This window comes from Dipodomys merriami, unplaced genomic scaffold (genome assembly GCF_024711535.1).
Source record: "Dipodomys merriami isolate MVZ:Mamm:240054 unplaced genomic scaffold, mDipMer1.0.p SCAF_7, whole genome shotgun sequence".
In the NCBI taxonomy this organism is placed as follows: domain Eukaryota; kingdom Metazoa; phylum Chordata; class Mammalia; order Rodentia; family Heteromyidae; genus Dipodomys; species Dipodomys merriami.
This window is the reverse complement of record NW_027206290.1, coordinates 7897807-7914270: the sequence shown is the minus strand read 5'-3', so window position 1 is coordinate 7914270 and position 16464 is coordinate 7897807. Positions and strand designations below refer to the sequence as shown.

Below are 16464 nucleotides of genomic sequence, written 5' to 3'. Positions count from 1 at the left end.
CTCCTCCTCTCCTCCCTCTCTCTCCCCACTCCAGCTTACTGGGGAATCTAACTCAAGCTGAACAAATGCTACATGCACACTCTAATGCCCCCCCTTTAAAATATGATGGCCCCCCCTTTAAAATATGTATTTTGAGCCAGGTGCCATGATTCATGCCTATTAATCCTAGCTACTCAAGAAGCTGATATCTGAGGATCAAAGTTCAAAGCCAGGCCAGACTGACTACAGGTATGCCTGTATATGTATGTATGTATATACATACATGAACATTGAAAAGGTAACTCATTTTCTCACTCATTATAAAATACCTTTTATTTTGAAGCCATAAATTAAATATAAATATATATAACTATATATAATTTTTAATTAGATAGCATATGCCTGCTTATAGCAAGTATAGGAAAGATGAAAAACTTTAGAATCATTATCTTTCTAAAAATAAACCTATTTAAGTCAGAGAGTTTGTAAGTACATTGTTACAAGTCATTGGGAAAGAAATTATGGTGATCATTCTCTTATACTTTATTTATTTATTTATTTTGTCGGTAGTGGGGCTTTAACTCTGGGCCTGAATGCTGTCCCTCAGCAATTCAGCTCAAGGCTAGTGCTCTACCACTTGAGCTACTGTGCCAATTCCAGTTTTCTGGTGGTTTATTGGAGATAAGAGTTTCACGGACTTTCCTACCTGGACTGGCTTTGAACCTCGATCCTACAGATCTCAGCCTCCTAAGTAGCTAGGATTTCAGAAGTGAACTTCATCTTTTTTAAAATCTGTGTTTTGTTGGGATTTTTTTCTTCTCAAGACTGGCGCTATCTATACCACTTGAGCCATGCCCTTAGTTCTGGCTTTTTGCTAGTCAATTGGATAGAAGATTCTCAGATTAGTCTTCCTGGGCTGGCTTTGAACTGAAATTCTGTCAGCCATCTGGCCCTTATCCCTTATATTTCATACAGGAGTATTATATTAATATTTCAACATTAAGACATTGTAGTTTGGAGCATGTAAATGCAATATTTTGAAATAGGTAAAAATAAAGGGAGGAGGAGCAGCATCATGGATGCCTGCCATTCTCTCTCACATCCCCAATGCATGATCATTATGGTGAAAACTAAGCCTCTGTGTGGAGCCCTATGTAGAATGTTGTATTATGGTTAATATTGTCCTTTTTTTTTTTTTACCATGAAAATACGTGCAAGTAAAAGCCCCATATTTTTCAACCTATTCTTGGAAAAGATTGAACATCCTCCACAATAGATACATGCTCCAATATTGAAACAAAGAAAGGTCAATTCAACTTTTTTCTTTTTTTTTTTTTTTTTGAGACAAGGTTTTCTGATGTAGACCAACTCATGATCCTACTGCTTTTATCTCCCAAGTATTGGAATTACAGGAATGTACTATCATATCCAGCTAACATGATTCTGTCGTTAACTTAATGTTTTTTTCCCCCCCACATATTCTAAAATCAATCCAATAAACTTTACAAAAGTATAAAGCAGTCTCCTCCAGTGCCGTAGGCACTAAGCAGATACCAAGTTTCAATAAATATTTCATTTGATCATCTTGATTTTGGCCTAGGGGAAGATAAAGGAGATGAATTTCTTCTCTGCAGACATGGAAAAAGAAACACAATTGCTTCCGGAGAACCCATGCCTAAAGGAGAATAGAAAGAAGAATCCAATTGAGGTGAATCTTAAACTTTTTTGCACAAGATGGCAAACCTGAGGCCTTGGGGAGGGGGTATGTGGGGGGGTGGGGGGGCAGCCCCTCCTGCATTTTGGAACGCAGTGAGCCAGATCCTCTGATAGTCATGCACGACTAAGGAAGAGAGGGACAAAACGTAAAAGCCGCAGATGGCCCTAACGTCTTAACCCACGGCCCTTGCGGTGGGAGACCAACTGGCTGCGATCAAAAGCGATGAACTCCAGCCGAGCTGGACACCTGGGCCCGGCTGTGGCCCCGCCCCGGGGCGGGCCTCCTCGCGGCCCCGCCCCGTCCCTCCCTGCCTGCCCTAGACGCCCGCAGCGGCGCGGAGACACCGGAAGGAGCCGCAGCTGGTGAGGGAAGTGGCAGGCTCGGAGGCGGGGAGCCTGCGGGCTACGCTGCGGAGCCTTTCTCTGTCTTCGCGACTCCACGCCGCTGGGGTAGGAGGCCGGGGCCGTAAAGGAGGGGTGTGCGGAGGAGTCGCTGCAGACGTCGGTGGCCGCGCTGGCGGGGCCCGTGGGGAAGGCGGTGGAGGTGAGTGCGGCGCGGCGCTGCGGGGCAGGGCGGGTCGCGGGGCCGAGGGGGGCCCGGCCGGCGCGGGGATCGCCGTGGGGTGGAAGGGCTCCGGGGCCCTTCGCCGGGGGCCGGGCTCGATTCTCCCTGGCCAGGCGCCGCGGCCTCTGGGTCTTGATTCCCGGGGTGGTAGCGCGCGCGCGTGGCTGGAACGAGGCCTCGGCCCTTCCGTGTCGGGCGCTGTAGACATCCTACGGTGACGGGCGCCCGGCGGCGGAGGACGGGCGCCGGGCTGGTTGGAGGGACCGTGCCCGGGAGGCGCGCGGCTGGGCGGCCGGAGCCGGGGAGCGAGGCCGCGCTCCCTTAGCTCGGTTACCCCCTTCGCCACCGCACCCCCCTTCCCACGCTGGCCTCAGGCTTGCTCCCGGGACGCGGACCACCGAGAACCGCCCCGCCCCCGGCTCTGCTTTCACTTTGCGGCGCGGTCGGGGCGTCCAGACCGGTTCGTGCGCCCCCGTTATTCATTGTTAGGAACGGGAAAACCGAGGTGTCATCGTCCCCGTAATTGTTCTTTGCCTGACGTTTCGGCTTGGGCTCAGCCCAGTCCTACCGTCTGTCCATCTGCGGTTTTGGTGGGGATCAAATTTCCACGATGGTTGTTTTCCACGTCGTTTCTTGTTAGATGTTTCGCAGATGTAAGACGTTTGTCACGGGAACGTTTAGGAGGTGCATGTCAAGCTCTTGGACAATGAGATTTTTTTTTTCTAGGTGTTTTGGGCTCAGCGTAAGTATATTCTGTAACCAGCATTAAGTCTGGAAAAATTGAGCCATAGGTAGAACGCTGGCCAGAGCTGGAATCCAAACTGAGAATCGATTTTACCACTGGGATTTCTAGACTTTCAGATTAATACAAATGCGGAATATGGTTCTTTTCCCCTCCCCCCCCTTTTGATCTGTTTTCCTTCTTCCTTCCTTCCCTCCTTCCCTCTCTCTCTTTCTTGTTGTGGGGCCTGAACCTCTGGGCCTGGGCGCTGTCCCTCAGCTCTTCAGCTCAAGGCTAGCGCTCTACCACTTGAGCCACAGCGCCACTTCTGGCTTTTTTTCTACTTATGTGGTGCTGAGGAATCGAACCCAGGGCCTCACGAATGTGAGGCAAGTACTCTACTACTGAGCCAACTTCACAGCCCCTCTTTTTTTCTTAATGAAGGAAAACCTGTTTCCAAAAGTAGTGAAGCCATCCGGGTTTCAGTTCTGATTAAGACAGCACAATTGACCAGATTAGATGATCATACCAGGCTATAGAAATACTGCTTTTCATACTACTAAATATAAAGATGGAGGAAATAGGAATCTTAATGAAAATCAGTGCCAATTTTAAGAAAAAGTAAGTTACACTGTTTGAGTGCTCTAAATGTTACTTTTGCAAGATGTGGAAAAAGTACAAAACATTTTGGAATAAAATTTACCCTGCTGTGTGCAAAAGAGGGATATTTTGTTTAAGATAGTTTTTTTTTAATCTGCTTTATTACCAACTTTCACTTTTTCTTTGAGTACTTTTTTCTCTGTTCAGTTATTTGTAAACTATCAATTAACATTTTACATGACTACGGTTTAGTGCACAGTAAGTAGGTGGTAAGAAAAATTAACAGTGAAGGAGATAATTGTAACATTAATGTATTACTATTAGAATTTTCAGTGACCCTTTTTTATTTATTTGGTCTTCATAGCAATCCTCTGAGGAATGCCAAGAAATAGTCTTTCCCCATATCAGAAGATGGTGTAATATTCAGAATTTCCTTACAGTGTTGCCAAAGCAGATTTCAGTATAACTTGCAGTTTAGATAGATTAAGGTTAGAGTACTATGACCTATAATATAACAGGCTGAAATCTGAAAGAATGGGATGTAAAATGCTGAAAGATATGGGAAGAGAAATATGTAATATTTTTAAAGGAATGAATTGAGCAACAACTTGTTTTCTTTCCTTTTCTTTTCCCTTTTTTTCCCTTCTGTTTGTTTTTCACCTTTCCCTCATTTTCCCTTCCCTTCTCCTATCCCCCCTTTCCTTCTCATCCTCCTTCATCTCCCTTCTCCTTTCTGTTTACCTTTCTACTCTTCCCCTTCTCCTCTTTCCCCCTCTTTTCCCTTCCCTTCTGTTTCTTTTTCCTTTTTCCTCCCCTCCTTTCATTTTTCTTCCCCTCTCCCCTTTTATTGAGACAAGATCTCAACTCAATAAAAATTTTGCCAGACTGGTGGTTCTCTAGTCTCAGCCTCCTGAGTTGTTAGAATTAAAATCTGTGTAGCTCTGTTTCTTTTCTTTTTTCTTTTTTTTTTTGCTGGTCATGGGGCCTGAACTCTGGGCCTGGGTGCTGTCCCTCAACTCTTCAGATCAAGGCTAGTGTTCTACCACTGAACCACAGCACCACTTCCAGCTTTTTCTGCCTATGTGGTACTGAGGAATTGAACCCAGGGCTTCATGCATGCAAGGCAAGCACTCTACCACTGAGCCACCTTCCCAGCCCCACTCTATTTCTTTAATGTAGTTTTAAAATTCTAAAAATCTACATGTGAATTCAGGCACAATTTAATTAGTTGAAAACTCCAAGGTCTGAGATGAATACAGTTGGTTTAAGTGTCTGTAAGAAAGTATGTGGATTATGTGCAATGTAGGATATATGTAAATGAAAATGATTATTTAAGAAACAATGCTTGTTGGGTATTTGTGCCTTACACCTGTAATCCTAGATACTCAGGAGATGAGATTTGGGGATCATGGTTTGAAGCTAGCTCCGGGCAGGAAAGCTCATGAGACTTTATCTCCAATTAACCACCTAAAAGCTGAAAGTTGAGTTGTGAATCAAAGTGGTGTAGCTAGCCTTGAGAGAAAGAGAGAGAGGGAGAGGGTGAGAAAGCAAGCTCAGAGACAGGGCTCAGTACCTGAGTTCCAGTCCTAGGGATGGCACCAAAAGCAAACAAACAAAAAAAACCCCAGATAAACAGAACAACAGCAAGTGCTTCAGGAATTGGATTAGGGAGATAGTAAATACTTTCCCCCTCCTGGCAGAATGATTTGTGTTTGGAAGAAAGTAGAGTCTGGGAAATTACTTGGGTAACTTTATATTGAAATATATATTTATATTGAAGTAGATCTTTTTTTTTTTGCCGGTCATGGGGCCTGAACTCTGGGTCTGGGCACTTCCCTCAGCTCTTCAGCTCAAGGCTAGCACTCTACCACTGGAGCCACAATGCCACTTCCGGCTTTTTCTGTTTATGTGGTGCTGAGGAATTGAACCCAGGGCCTCATGCTTGCAAGGCATGCACTCTACCGCTGAGCCACCTTCCCAGCCTGAAGTAGATCTTAACTAGGTCTTTCAGAATTAATATTAAACATATACGAATGGGGTTCTATATGATATTTCAATACAAGCACTCAGTTGACAGCATCATTTGGGGCCTTCCCTGAAGTGTATCTTGAACTCAGACCCAGAGGTAACAGTCTGGATACAGGTGATAAGCCAGGTGAGTGAATGAGTAAAGTCAGAGAAGGCAAGGATCAATAATGGATAGGCTTCAGGGCTTAGGGCTGTGGAAATTTTTGTGTTAATTGCCTCAGAATAGTTCTTCTAGTGGAATTGGGATACTCCTAGTCCTTACTGATTGTGATTACCTGTGAAAAGTTCTCTGCACCTCCCAGGTGCTCTAGTCAGGTCTAGGCAATCTGCTGAGATGCTGGGACCTTAGGAGAGAAGCAATGACGTGATTGAGATTGGAAGTTGCCCGTGTGCCAGGAAACTGTCCATACAGGTGAAAAATGATTTGAAAGAATACGGGGGCCAGGTAACAAATATGTCTGTTAACAGTCATTCTCATTGAATAATCCAGATGTGAAACAAAATCCTGTTAAACTGATTACCTAGAAGCGTGTGTTGAGAAGTGGTGATAAAAGCAACAGAAGGTGGGGGTGGGAGGGGCGGGGGGGGGGAGGATGGGAAGGGATGGGAAGGGGAAACAAAGGAGGAGGCTACAATGCTTGATAAGAAATGTACTCATTATCTTGCCCATGTAATTGTAACCCCTCTGTACAGTCTTTTCACAATTAAAAAAAGCAGCAGAAGGTGGTAATTGATAAAATGTAAAGGGGCCATCCAAGGTGGTAGTAAGTTTCAAAAGATAGTTTGTGAAGGAATGAGGATGGAGCACAGGTGAGAAGCCTTGGGTTCAGTTCCCTTCCCTGCCAAAGCCATTGTAGAGAATGGTTGCTAGTAGCTGGCTTTCAAATTAGTTATTTCGGGAGAATTAAAAAAAAAAAGAATTACAAGGTATTGAGGATAGTAACAATAAGGTAGACTGTACATGAATAGTTATCCAAAGAAGAGAGTAAGGCCAGCATTTCACAAGAAGAAAAGTTTGGCAAAGATGGCAGCACTTATCTTTGTTGTTTTTTTGGGGGGAGGGGGCAGGGAGAGTGTGTGAGTACTGGTTTTCTGGTGGTTAATTAGAGATAAGGGTCTCACAGACTTTCCTGCCTGGGATGACTTTGAACCATGGTCTTTAGATCTCAGCCTGTTGAATAGCTAGGATTATAGACACACCTGGCTCAATACTGTAATCTTTTTTTTTTTTAACCTTATATTTTCTTACACAGAGGGAGAGGGATTACATTGTTACATCTTCACATTGTATTCCAGTCTCAAGCCTTCTGTCATGCTCCTTTCTCCTCTCCCTCAAAAACTGTCCCCAACAGATTTTACTGTTCTATAATTGTTTCCCTCCCTCCCTCTTTCCTTCCTTCTTTCCTTCTATCCCTCCCTCTCCTTTTCTAGCTTCCTTTGAGTCTTTCTCCTCTGGTTAGCCCTCCCCTCCCTACCCCTCCCTCCTCTCCTCTCTTTTCTTCCTCTTATTCTTAGCTTTTTTTTGTCCTCTCAAGGATGGAATTCTACCATTGAGGCACACCTCCACATTCATTTTTTCCCCCTTTCTTTCCGTTTTGTTGGTTAATTGGAGATGAGAGTCTCACAGACTTTTCTGCCTTGATGGCTTTGAACCTTGATCCTCAGATCTCAGCCTCTTGAGTAGCTAGGATTACAGATGTGAGCCACTGAGGCTTGACTTTGTTATTATATTTTCATAATGGCTAATAATTTATTTTGACAGTATTCAACCAACCCCTTCTCATTAGTAGCTAAACTCTATCCCTCTAACAGTACTGTCTTTTAAGAAAAAGTTCTCAAATTTGTATGTTAAGGCTTTCTATGATGGGTACTCTTCTGTAGGTTTTAGTTTTCTTAGTCATTTTTTTTTTTTAATGATTTGAACCCAGGTCACATGCATGCTACTGGAGTGCACTACCAGTAAGCTCCCGTAGCCCCTACCCCCATTTTATTTTTTAAAATAAATAGATGAGGCAAATGGAATAGATGGGATGTAGGTAGTTTCTTAATATTAAAACATTCTTAGTAGGGTAACATGTTCTGATGTGTAAACAAAATATTAATAACTTTGGGACTTATGCTTTTCCTAATAAAATTTGAATATGTGGCCAAGTGCCGATGGCTTACCTCTGTAATCGTACTTACTCAGGAAGCTGAGTGCTGAGGATCATGGCTGGGCAGGAAAGTCCATGAGACTGCTATCTCCAGTTAACCACCAGACAAGCTAGAAGTGGAACTGTGGCTCAGGTGTAGAACACTAGCCTTCAACAACAATAACAAAGCTCAGGGACCAGCTGCCAGGCTCTAAGTTCAAACTCCATGACTAGCACACAGACAAAATATTGATATGATCATTGTATATTATAGGGTTGTTGAATCAGAATTTTAGTCCTGCAACATGGAGATTGTCTCACTAAAATATTTCCACCTCCCCTTAAAAGTATTTTCAGAAATAGTTCTCAGTCTACTTTATTACAGATCCGCAGGTGAGCCCCTACAGCTGTAAATCACAAGACAATGAATTTAGTAAGTTCCATTGGAAGATTTTTCAGCTGATGTTATTGTTGTTATTGTGGCTAAGAACTTCAAATAGTCTAGTTAGGGTAGATAGAAGAAAAACTGTTTTATATAAGATAATAGGAGTAATTTTACAGATTGGAAAGCATTTTATTTATTTATTTGTGCTTTCTTGGTGATTTCCAGCTTGCCAGCTACAGGCTTCTAGGAGACTATTGACGGATTCACTTCTGTGGACTGGACAAATAGCATTTGCACATACCAGAGTTTTTACTGCCTTTTATTGAATATCTATTACTTATCATTTTGTATTGAAACCATGAGACTAGAATGAAAGCAGACATGCCTTCTATTGGTGTGTGTTTTTGGAAAAAAACGGAAATAGTTAAGAACTTATGTTGTTTTACCCTACTATACCTGGGTAATCTAACATCAGTAAATCTTCATCAAATAAAATAATGGTTTTGTTACCATAGTGCATAAACTTAACTAGGTCACTAAGAGTCTTCTGTTTTGATAGTAGTTTATTGTAGGGAATAATAGTATTGGTGCAGATTGTGTCATTTGTTTACATGCACTGATTCTCATTAAATTATTTTGATATTAGAAAATCTATAGCAGAAGAGAACACATTTTAATGTTTTTTTTTTTTTTTTTTGCTTGAGTCGTAAAAAATAATCCATCTTAGAAGTTTCAGTCTCCTTTAACCCTATTTCTTTCCTTGGGGGCAATATCAGAGTGTACTATTTTTTTTTTTAGTCAGTTGTGGGGCTTGAACTCTGGGCCTGGGTGCTGTCCCTCAGCTCTTCAGCTCAAGGCAAGCACTCTACCACTGAGCCAGAGCACCACTTCTGGTTTTCTGGTGGTTAATTGGAGATACGAGTCTCACAAACTTTACCTGCCCAGGCTGGCTTTGAACCTTGATCCTCAGATCTCAGCCTCCTGAGTAGTTAGGATTACAGTCATGAGCCACTGGTGTCTGTCTTAGAGTGTATATTTAGAACACAGTAAAAACATTTCTTTCAGTGGTAAGCAGCAAAAGTTGCATTTTTGAAGTTTTCTATTTTGAAGGACATATATGTAAATTTGAAATATTTTTTCTTGGAACAAGATCCTGCTATGTTGCTCAGGCTCACCTTGAGTTCTTGGGCCAAGGGATTGTTTTGCCTCAGAAATTCCCACCCCTTCCTCTAGTAGCTGGGACTTTCGGTATATGCCATCTATACCTAGCCTGGCTTAGGAATGTATTATTTAAATATTTTTATAGAGTAAAGTAAAAAAAGAGCTCAGTACTCATCTTTAGGAATTAAAAAAATAAAATCAAAATCAAGTAGAACATGTAAAGATAAAACTGTTTAGTAGAATTGGAAACAGAACCAAAAAGAAAATCTGGGGGGGGAAAAAGTGCCAAGGCTATTTCTTAGCAAAATCCTGATGAACCCAAGAAACTTGTGAAAAGAAATATAGAGAGATTTTATAGAGAGATTTTAATAAAATGTTTTTCAGATTTTTTTTTTTTTGCCAGTATTTGTGCTTGAACTCACATTCTTGTTTGGCTTTCCTTCAAGGCAAACACTCTACCATTTGAGCTACATTTCTACTTCCAGCTTTTTGTAGGTTGGAGGTAAGAATTTCTCTGATATGTCTACTTGAGCTCGCTTCAAACCATTGCCCTCAGATTTCAGCCTACTAAGTAGCTACGATTACAGGTGTGAGCCACTGATGCTTGGCTTCATATTTTTTTGAGACTATACATTTGATGTATCATGTTAAATATTATTTCAAGAGAAAATGGATGGTATTATAGCAAAATGTAAGTGAATGGAATTGCCTACAGAAGTAAAAACTTGAATTAACCAGTTCCTAACAAAGGCTTGAAAAGATGATTAAAGATGGTCATAGTGATTCACTGGTGTAATCCCAGCTACTCGGGAGGCAGAAGCAGGAGGAGTGACAGCTGATGAAAAGTTAGCAAGACCCTCTCTCAAAACAAAAGTAGAATGCCTGGAGCTCAAATGTTACAGAGACTGCCTACCAAGCTCAAAGTCCTAGATTTTATTTCTAGAACTGCAGGGGGGAAAATAGATGAAAGATTTGTTCTTGAAAAGGGCAGCATAGCAGAGGGTTTCACCACTGAGTTTTATTTAATTTATGAAGAACATATCCTCATAATAAAGGAAACCCTATTCTCCACCATTGAAGATGCAAAGCTGTTCATTGCTTTTGCTTTCTGGGAAAGATACATTTTTATCTCTGAAGAAGACGCTACTAATAAAGATCAAATTCACTTATGTCTAGAAATATAAAATTTCTAAACTATGTTAGGCAATAGAATAAGTATGGGCACATAATATTTTGACCCAGTAGGGTCTAGTTGCACCAGTGCCATTATGTACTGAATCTGTTTTCAGATTATATCAACAAATGAAGCAGAAAGTGTAGTAAGCTTCTGAGAAATTTGATGAAATTCATTAAGACTTTTTCTTTTTTTGCTAGTACTGGAACTTGAACTCAGGGTCTCTCTTCAGCCCCAAACCTAGTTCCTGGCTTTTGTACACACAAAGCCAGTCCTAGAGCTTGAACTTAGGGCCTGGGCATTGTTCCTGAGCTTTTTTGCTCAAGCCTAGCTCTTTGGTTAATTGGAGATAAGCATCTCATGAACTGACCCAGCTGGCTTTGAACAGTCATCCTCAGATCTCAGCCTCCTGAGTAGATAGGATTACAGAAGTGAGCAGCTGGTACCCAGCCAGTTCTTGGTTTTTTGCTGTTTAACTGGAGATAAGAGTCTTTCAGATTTGTCTTCCCTGGGTGGCTTTAAATTATGATCTTCAGACCTCAGCCTACTGAGTAGCTAGGATTATAGACATGAGCCACTAGTGCCTGCCCATCAAAATTATTTCTAATAAAATATCTAAATAGAGAGGGAAATGAGAACAAATGTCTTAAGTAGCAAGACTATTAAAACTAGGAACTTGACTGGATGCCCATGCTCAGTTTTGTGTTCAGTATTATCTTAGACATTCTAATAAATTCACGGCAATAGTAAAATTAAATAATTGCTTTTATTTATTTAAATATTTGGTGTGCTTCTGGCACCTAGCTGTTTCAGTTTTGTGACAAGGTGATATCTGGAGATTAGTTGCAGGAAAAAAAAAAGACAGGTGAATTATAACAATAAGCCTGTGAAATGATAGTGTTTTAAATCCCCTCACTGCTCCCCCCCCCTTTTTTTTTTGGCCAGGATGTTACTATATAATCCAGTGAGCTGTAAGTCACTATGTAGCTGAGCCTGGCCTCAAACTTGCCATCTTCCTGCCTCAACCTCTTGAATGTTGTAATTATAGAAGAGTACTCTCACATCTAGCTTTAAAAATAATACCTTTTAGCTGGGCACAGGTGGCTCATGCCTGTAAATCGTAGCTACTCATTAAGCTAAGATCTGAGGATTATGGTTCAAAGCCAGCTGGGGCAGGAGAGTGTGAGACTCATCTCCAATTCATCACAGAAAAGCTGGAAATGGCACTGTGACTCAAGTGGTAGAGTGCTCACCTTGAGTGAAAGGAGCTCAGGGATAGCACCCAGGCCCAGAGTTCAAGCCCCCAGGACTGACAAAAAAACAAAACAAAGCAAATCCTTTTCTTAGGAGAGAAAACCATGTTGCAGTTCAGAAAATATTATTTCCTTACATAATTAATGGTATATAAGAGGTTATTCGGAAAGCTCAGGGTCAGTACACAGGCTCTGAGTTCAAGCCCCACGACTGGCAAAAAAGGAAAAGAAAAAGAACCATATTGGGGGCTGGAAGTAAGTAGACCACTTGCTATCTTATACAAGACCCTGAAGTCCCCAGCACTACCACCCCAAAAGAAAGCCCACATAAGATTATGTGATTATGTTTACAAAGATGTTCTTGATAGCAAAATGTTTTGATGGCAATATAGTTATTGTCTTATTGAAATCTTGATTGAATAGTTTATGTAGTATACATACCCAGAAGTATGGGATATCCATAAGAATGACAGAGGAATGTTTATTAAAGTATCAGTGAATACATGAGGGGTATTGGGATAAAAGTATAACTGGAATAAAGAAAGCAGGGTTCAGGAAAAGAGGTAAATGACTGCATGTTTGTTTAAAAACAATTTAAAGGCTGCATTTATCTGCATGTATTATATAAACAAAAATAGGGAAGGCTATATTACAAGTTTTATAGTGCAAGTATGCTGGTGATAACATTTTTTTCTTTTATATGGCTAAAGAAGTTTTTGTGGGGCTGGGAAGGTGGCTCAGTGGTAGAGCGCTTGCCTTGCATGCTCGAGGCCCTGGGTTCAATTCCTCAGCACCACATAAGCAAAAAGAAAAAAGCCGGAAGTGGCACTGTGGCTCAAGTGGTAGAGCGCTAGCCTTGAGCTGAAGAGCTGAGGGACAGCGCCCAGGCCCAGAGTTAAGGCCCCACGACCGGACAAAAAAAAAAAAAAAGTTTTTGTGCCAGGCACAGTGGCTCAAGCCTATAATCCTAGGTTCCTTGGTAGTAAAGATCATGACTTGAGGCTAGCCTCAGCAGTTCAGTGGTTTGTGCCTGTCATCCCAACTACAATGGCTGCATGCAGTAGTGAGTACCTGTCATCCCCAACAACCCTAATAGAATGATTGTAATTCAAGCTGGCCTACGTATAAAATAAAACCTCATCTTGAAAATAACCAATGTGAAGGGACTAGAAGTATGGCTTAAGTGGTAGAGTACCTACCTAGCACTCACAAGGCCCTGAGTTAAATCTCCACCAAAAAAAAAAGAAAAAGAAAAAGAAAAAAAAATTTGTTTTCATTTTGTTATTGTGAGATATCCAGTAATGGAATTCTCTTCTTTAATAGTTTTTCTTCAGTACTTTAAAAATGTTGCAACGTTATTTTCTGTTTTGTATCATTTTCAGTGATAAATCAGCTGATAGTTTGTTATTATAGGAATAGGCCACCAGGGCACCATTATTTTTAGAATCGATAGATAAAACATATAAATTACTTATTAATGAGATACTGTGTAATATTTGATACATGTATATATTATATTTTGTGTACATTGCACAGCATATGTTAAATATACCCTCAAAACGTACCTCACCCCAAATAGTTACCTTTTTATGGTAGAAACTATGAAGTTTCTAGCTTTTTGAAATAATGCTCTACATTATTACTATTTGTAGTACTATATTGCATAAAAATACTCCTACAAATCTTGGTTCTACCTAACTGTAACTTATTACATGTTGATCAGTGTTTTCCCATTTTCTAGCTTCCTTTTTCCCCTGCCATCTGGTAACCCCTTTCTACTCTCAACTTTTATGCTATAAACTTTTATCTATTTTGTGTGTGTGTGTGTGTGTGTGTGTGTGTGTGTGTGTGTGTGTGTGTGTGTGTGTGTGTGTGTGTGTGTGTGTGTGTGTGTGTGTACTTGTGCGTGCACACATGTACTAGGTACTGAGTCTTGAACTCAGATTTACATTTGTCTGGCTTGTTCACTCATGCTTGGAACTCACTTGAGCTATGCCTCCACTGTCATCTTTTTACTGGTTAACTAGTTATAAGAGTCTCAGATTTTTCTGCATGGGCTGCTTCAAATCTTGATCTTTAGATCTCAGCCTTTCAGTAGCTAGGATTATAAACATGAGCCACCACCACTGGCTCAAACTTCTTTCTTTTTTTTTTTTTTTGGGTCCGGTCGTGGGGCCTGAACTCTGGGCCTGGGCGCTGTCCCTCAGCTCTTCAGCTCAAGGCTAGCGCTCTACCACTTGAGCCACAGCGCCACTTCCGGCTTTTTTCTTTTTGCTTATGTGGTGCTGAGGAATCGAACCCAGGGACTCGAGCATGCAAGGCAAGCGCTCTACCACTGAGCCACCTTCCCAGCCCTCAAACTTATTTCTTTAGTGTGTATAAATACCCAATTTTCCCAGTACTGTGTGTTGAGAAGAATGTCCTTTGCCTCTTAAAAAATCTTTTTTTTTTTTTTTTTTTGTTGGTCGTGGGGCCTGAACTCTGGGCCTGGGTGCTGCCCCTGAGTCTTCAGCTCAAGGTGAGCACTCTACCGCTTGAGCCATACACCACTTCCTGTTTTCTGGTGGTTATTTGGAGATGAGTTTCACAGACTTTCCTGCCCTGCCCAGGCTGGCTTTGAACCGTGATCCATGATCCTTAGCTCTCAGCCTTCTGAGGATTACAGGTGTGAGCCACAAGTGCCTGACTGAAAAGTCCATGTTTTTTTTTTTTTTTTTTTTTTTTTTGTCGGCCGTGGGGCTTGAACTCTGGGCCTGGGCACTGTCCCTCAGCTCTTCAGCTCAAGGCAAGCACTCTACCACTTGAGCTACAGCGCCGCTTCTGGTTTTCTGGTGGTTTATTGGAGATAGGAGATTCACGGTCTCTCCTGCCCGGGCTGGCTTTGAACCAAGATTCTCAGATCTCAGCCTCCTGAGTAGCTAGGATTACAGGCGTGAGCCACCAGCGCCCGGCGAAAAGTCCATGTTTTAAAAGGTGTGGTTCAAAGGCCAGCCCTGTAATACAGTTCAAGAGATTTCATTTTCACAGAGAGAAGGAAAGAAAACTGGGGTGTCATCCCAGCTCTGACAAGAAGATCATGGTCCATGACAGGCTGGGCAAAAAGTAAGACCTTGTATTAAGCAAATAAACAACAACAACAAAACAAAAAGGAAAAGAACTGGAGGTGTGATTTCTAACTAGGTATATAATACCTATGATTATAGGTATGCTTAGGATTATAGCATGGTGGTGGCCAGCTCCTGTCCAGTTTTTTCCCCTTTAATCAGTTCCTCTGTTTAATCTTTTTTTTTCCCTCTGTTTAATCTTTTTGATTCTGCATACCTGTGTGCCTAGTTTATTTCACTTAACATGATGATTTCTAATTAAATCTATGTTGTCACAAATAACAGGATTTCACTTTTCATGCCTATGAAATTTATTGTTCAGTTATATAGTTCTCATCAAATTTGAGAATTTTCTTACAGCTTATTAATGGTGTGTTTTTGAATGTTTTTGAATTTGATTTTTTTGCTGTTCATTATTTTCTAATCTTCTATTAATCATATCTACTTTATTGTTGGTCTAACTTTTTTCATCTGTAGAAACTATTTCTGTGTGTTCTCCTTTCTTCTTGATTGTGAACAGATTTTCTTTTGTTTTCTTGTACTGCTAGGGATAGATCCCAGGGTCTTGTGCATGCTAGCCAAGTATCTACCATTGAGCTGATTGAGTTACATCCCTGGTCCCAGATTACTTCTTTTTTTTTTCTTTATGTCTCTATTTTTTTTAATTCTATGTCAACATTGATTTTTATGTTGTTGGGTGCAGTTTTTCTTCTTTGAATGAATAACTTGAAAGACTTTAAACTTTATTCTAGGATAGTTTCTTGGGTAGTCCCCCCCCCCCTTTTGGTGGTGGGGCTGTCCCTCAGCTCTTCAGCTCAAGAGCCACAGTGCCACTTCTGGTTTTCTGGTGGTTTATTGGAGATAAGAGTCTCATGAACTTTTCTGCCTGGGCTGGCTTTGAACCATGATCCTTACATCTCAGCTTCCTGAGTAGCTAGGATTACAGGTGTGAGCCACTGGTGCCCTGCAATAGTTTGGTTCTTTAATAAAGACTTCTGTTTGAGCTTCATAAAGGCAGTGGCAAAATAGCCTTGAGAGATAATATTCCCCCCCCCCATTACTGAGTACTCTTCTGAATATTCTTTTTATTATCAAGTCTCTCAATTCTACCTGATAATAGGTGTACAAGCATCCATTTATAACCTTTTGAAAAATTTCCTACTTCCTTCTTCCCTGTTATTTTGCCCTGACTTAATAGCGTGTGGGCTCATTAGTAGTTAGAATGAATAAATACATGATGGTAACCAGTTTTCTGGAGCTTGGTTGTTGTCTGTGTTCTTTTCTCTATTACTCTACTCTGGGGATTCTAGCTACCCTAACCTTGTAAATTCTCCACTCTTTTCAGCAAAAGGAGACTGCCAGTTATTTGGAATTTTCTTCCGTAGCTTCTCTTTGGCCTAGAAATCTTTCCAGGCTGAGTTGGAGCAATCAAAGGGCTCACTTGGTTTTCATCTTTTGGGTACAGTGTTCTGTTTTGTATTGCTGTTATCTAGTGTCTAAAAACCTTTGTTTTATATATTTTGTCCTTTTTTAAAGTTATTTAAGGTGAAAAGGTAAATTGGAATCCTGTTTTTCCATGTGGCTAGCAGTGAAAACACTTGGGTAAAAAAGGAGGTGAGAGATGAGAAATAGGTGAGAAAGATTGT

The 16464-nt window shown here is 41.2% G+C and overlaps 1 protein-coding gene across 2 annotated transcripts in view; it reads left to right on the top strand.

The window, feature by feature from the left end:
- Positions 1 to 2045: 2045 nt before the first annotated feature.
- Usp33 (ubiquitin specific peptidase 33) overlaps positions 2046 to 16464 on the top strand; it is a 70575-nt gene continuing 56156 nt past the window's right edge. For both annotated transcript variants that reach the window (XM_070007334.1, XM_070007333.1), the window contains exon 1: positions 2046 to 2239. The gene's annotated coding sequence lies outside the window, so the exon portion shown is untranslated. The remainder of the gene's footprint in view (positions 2240 to 16464) is intronic.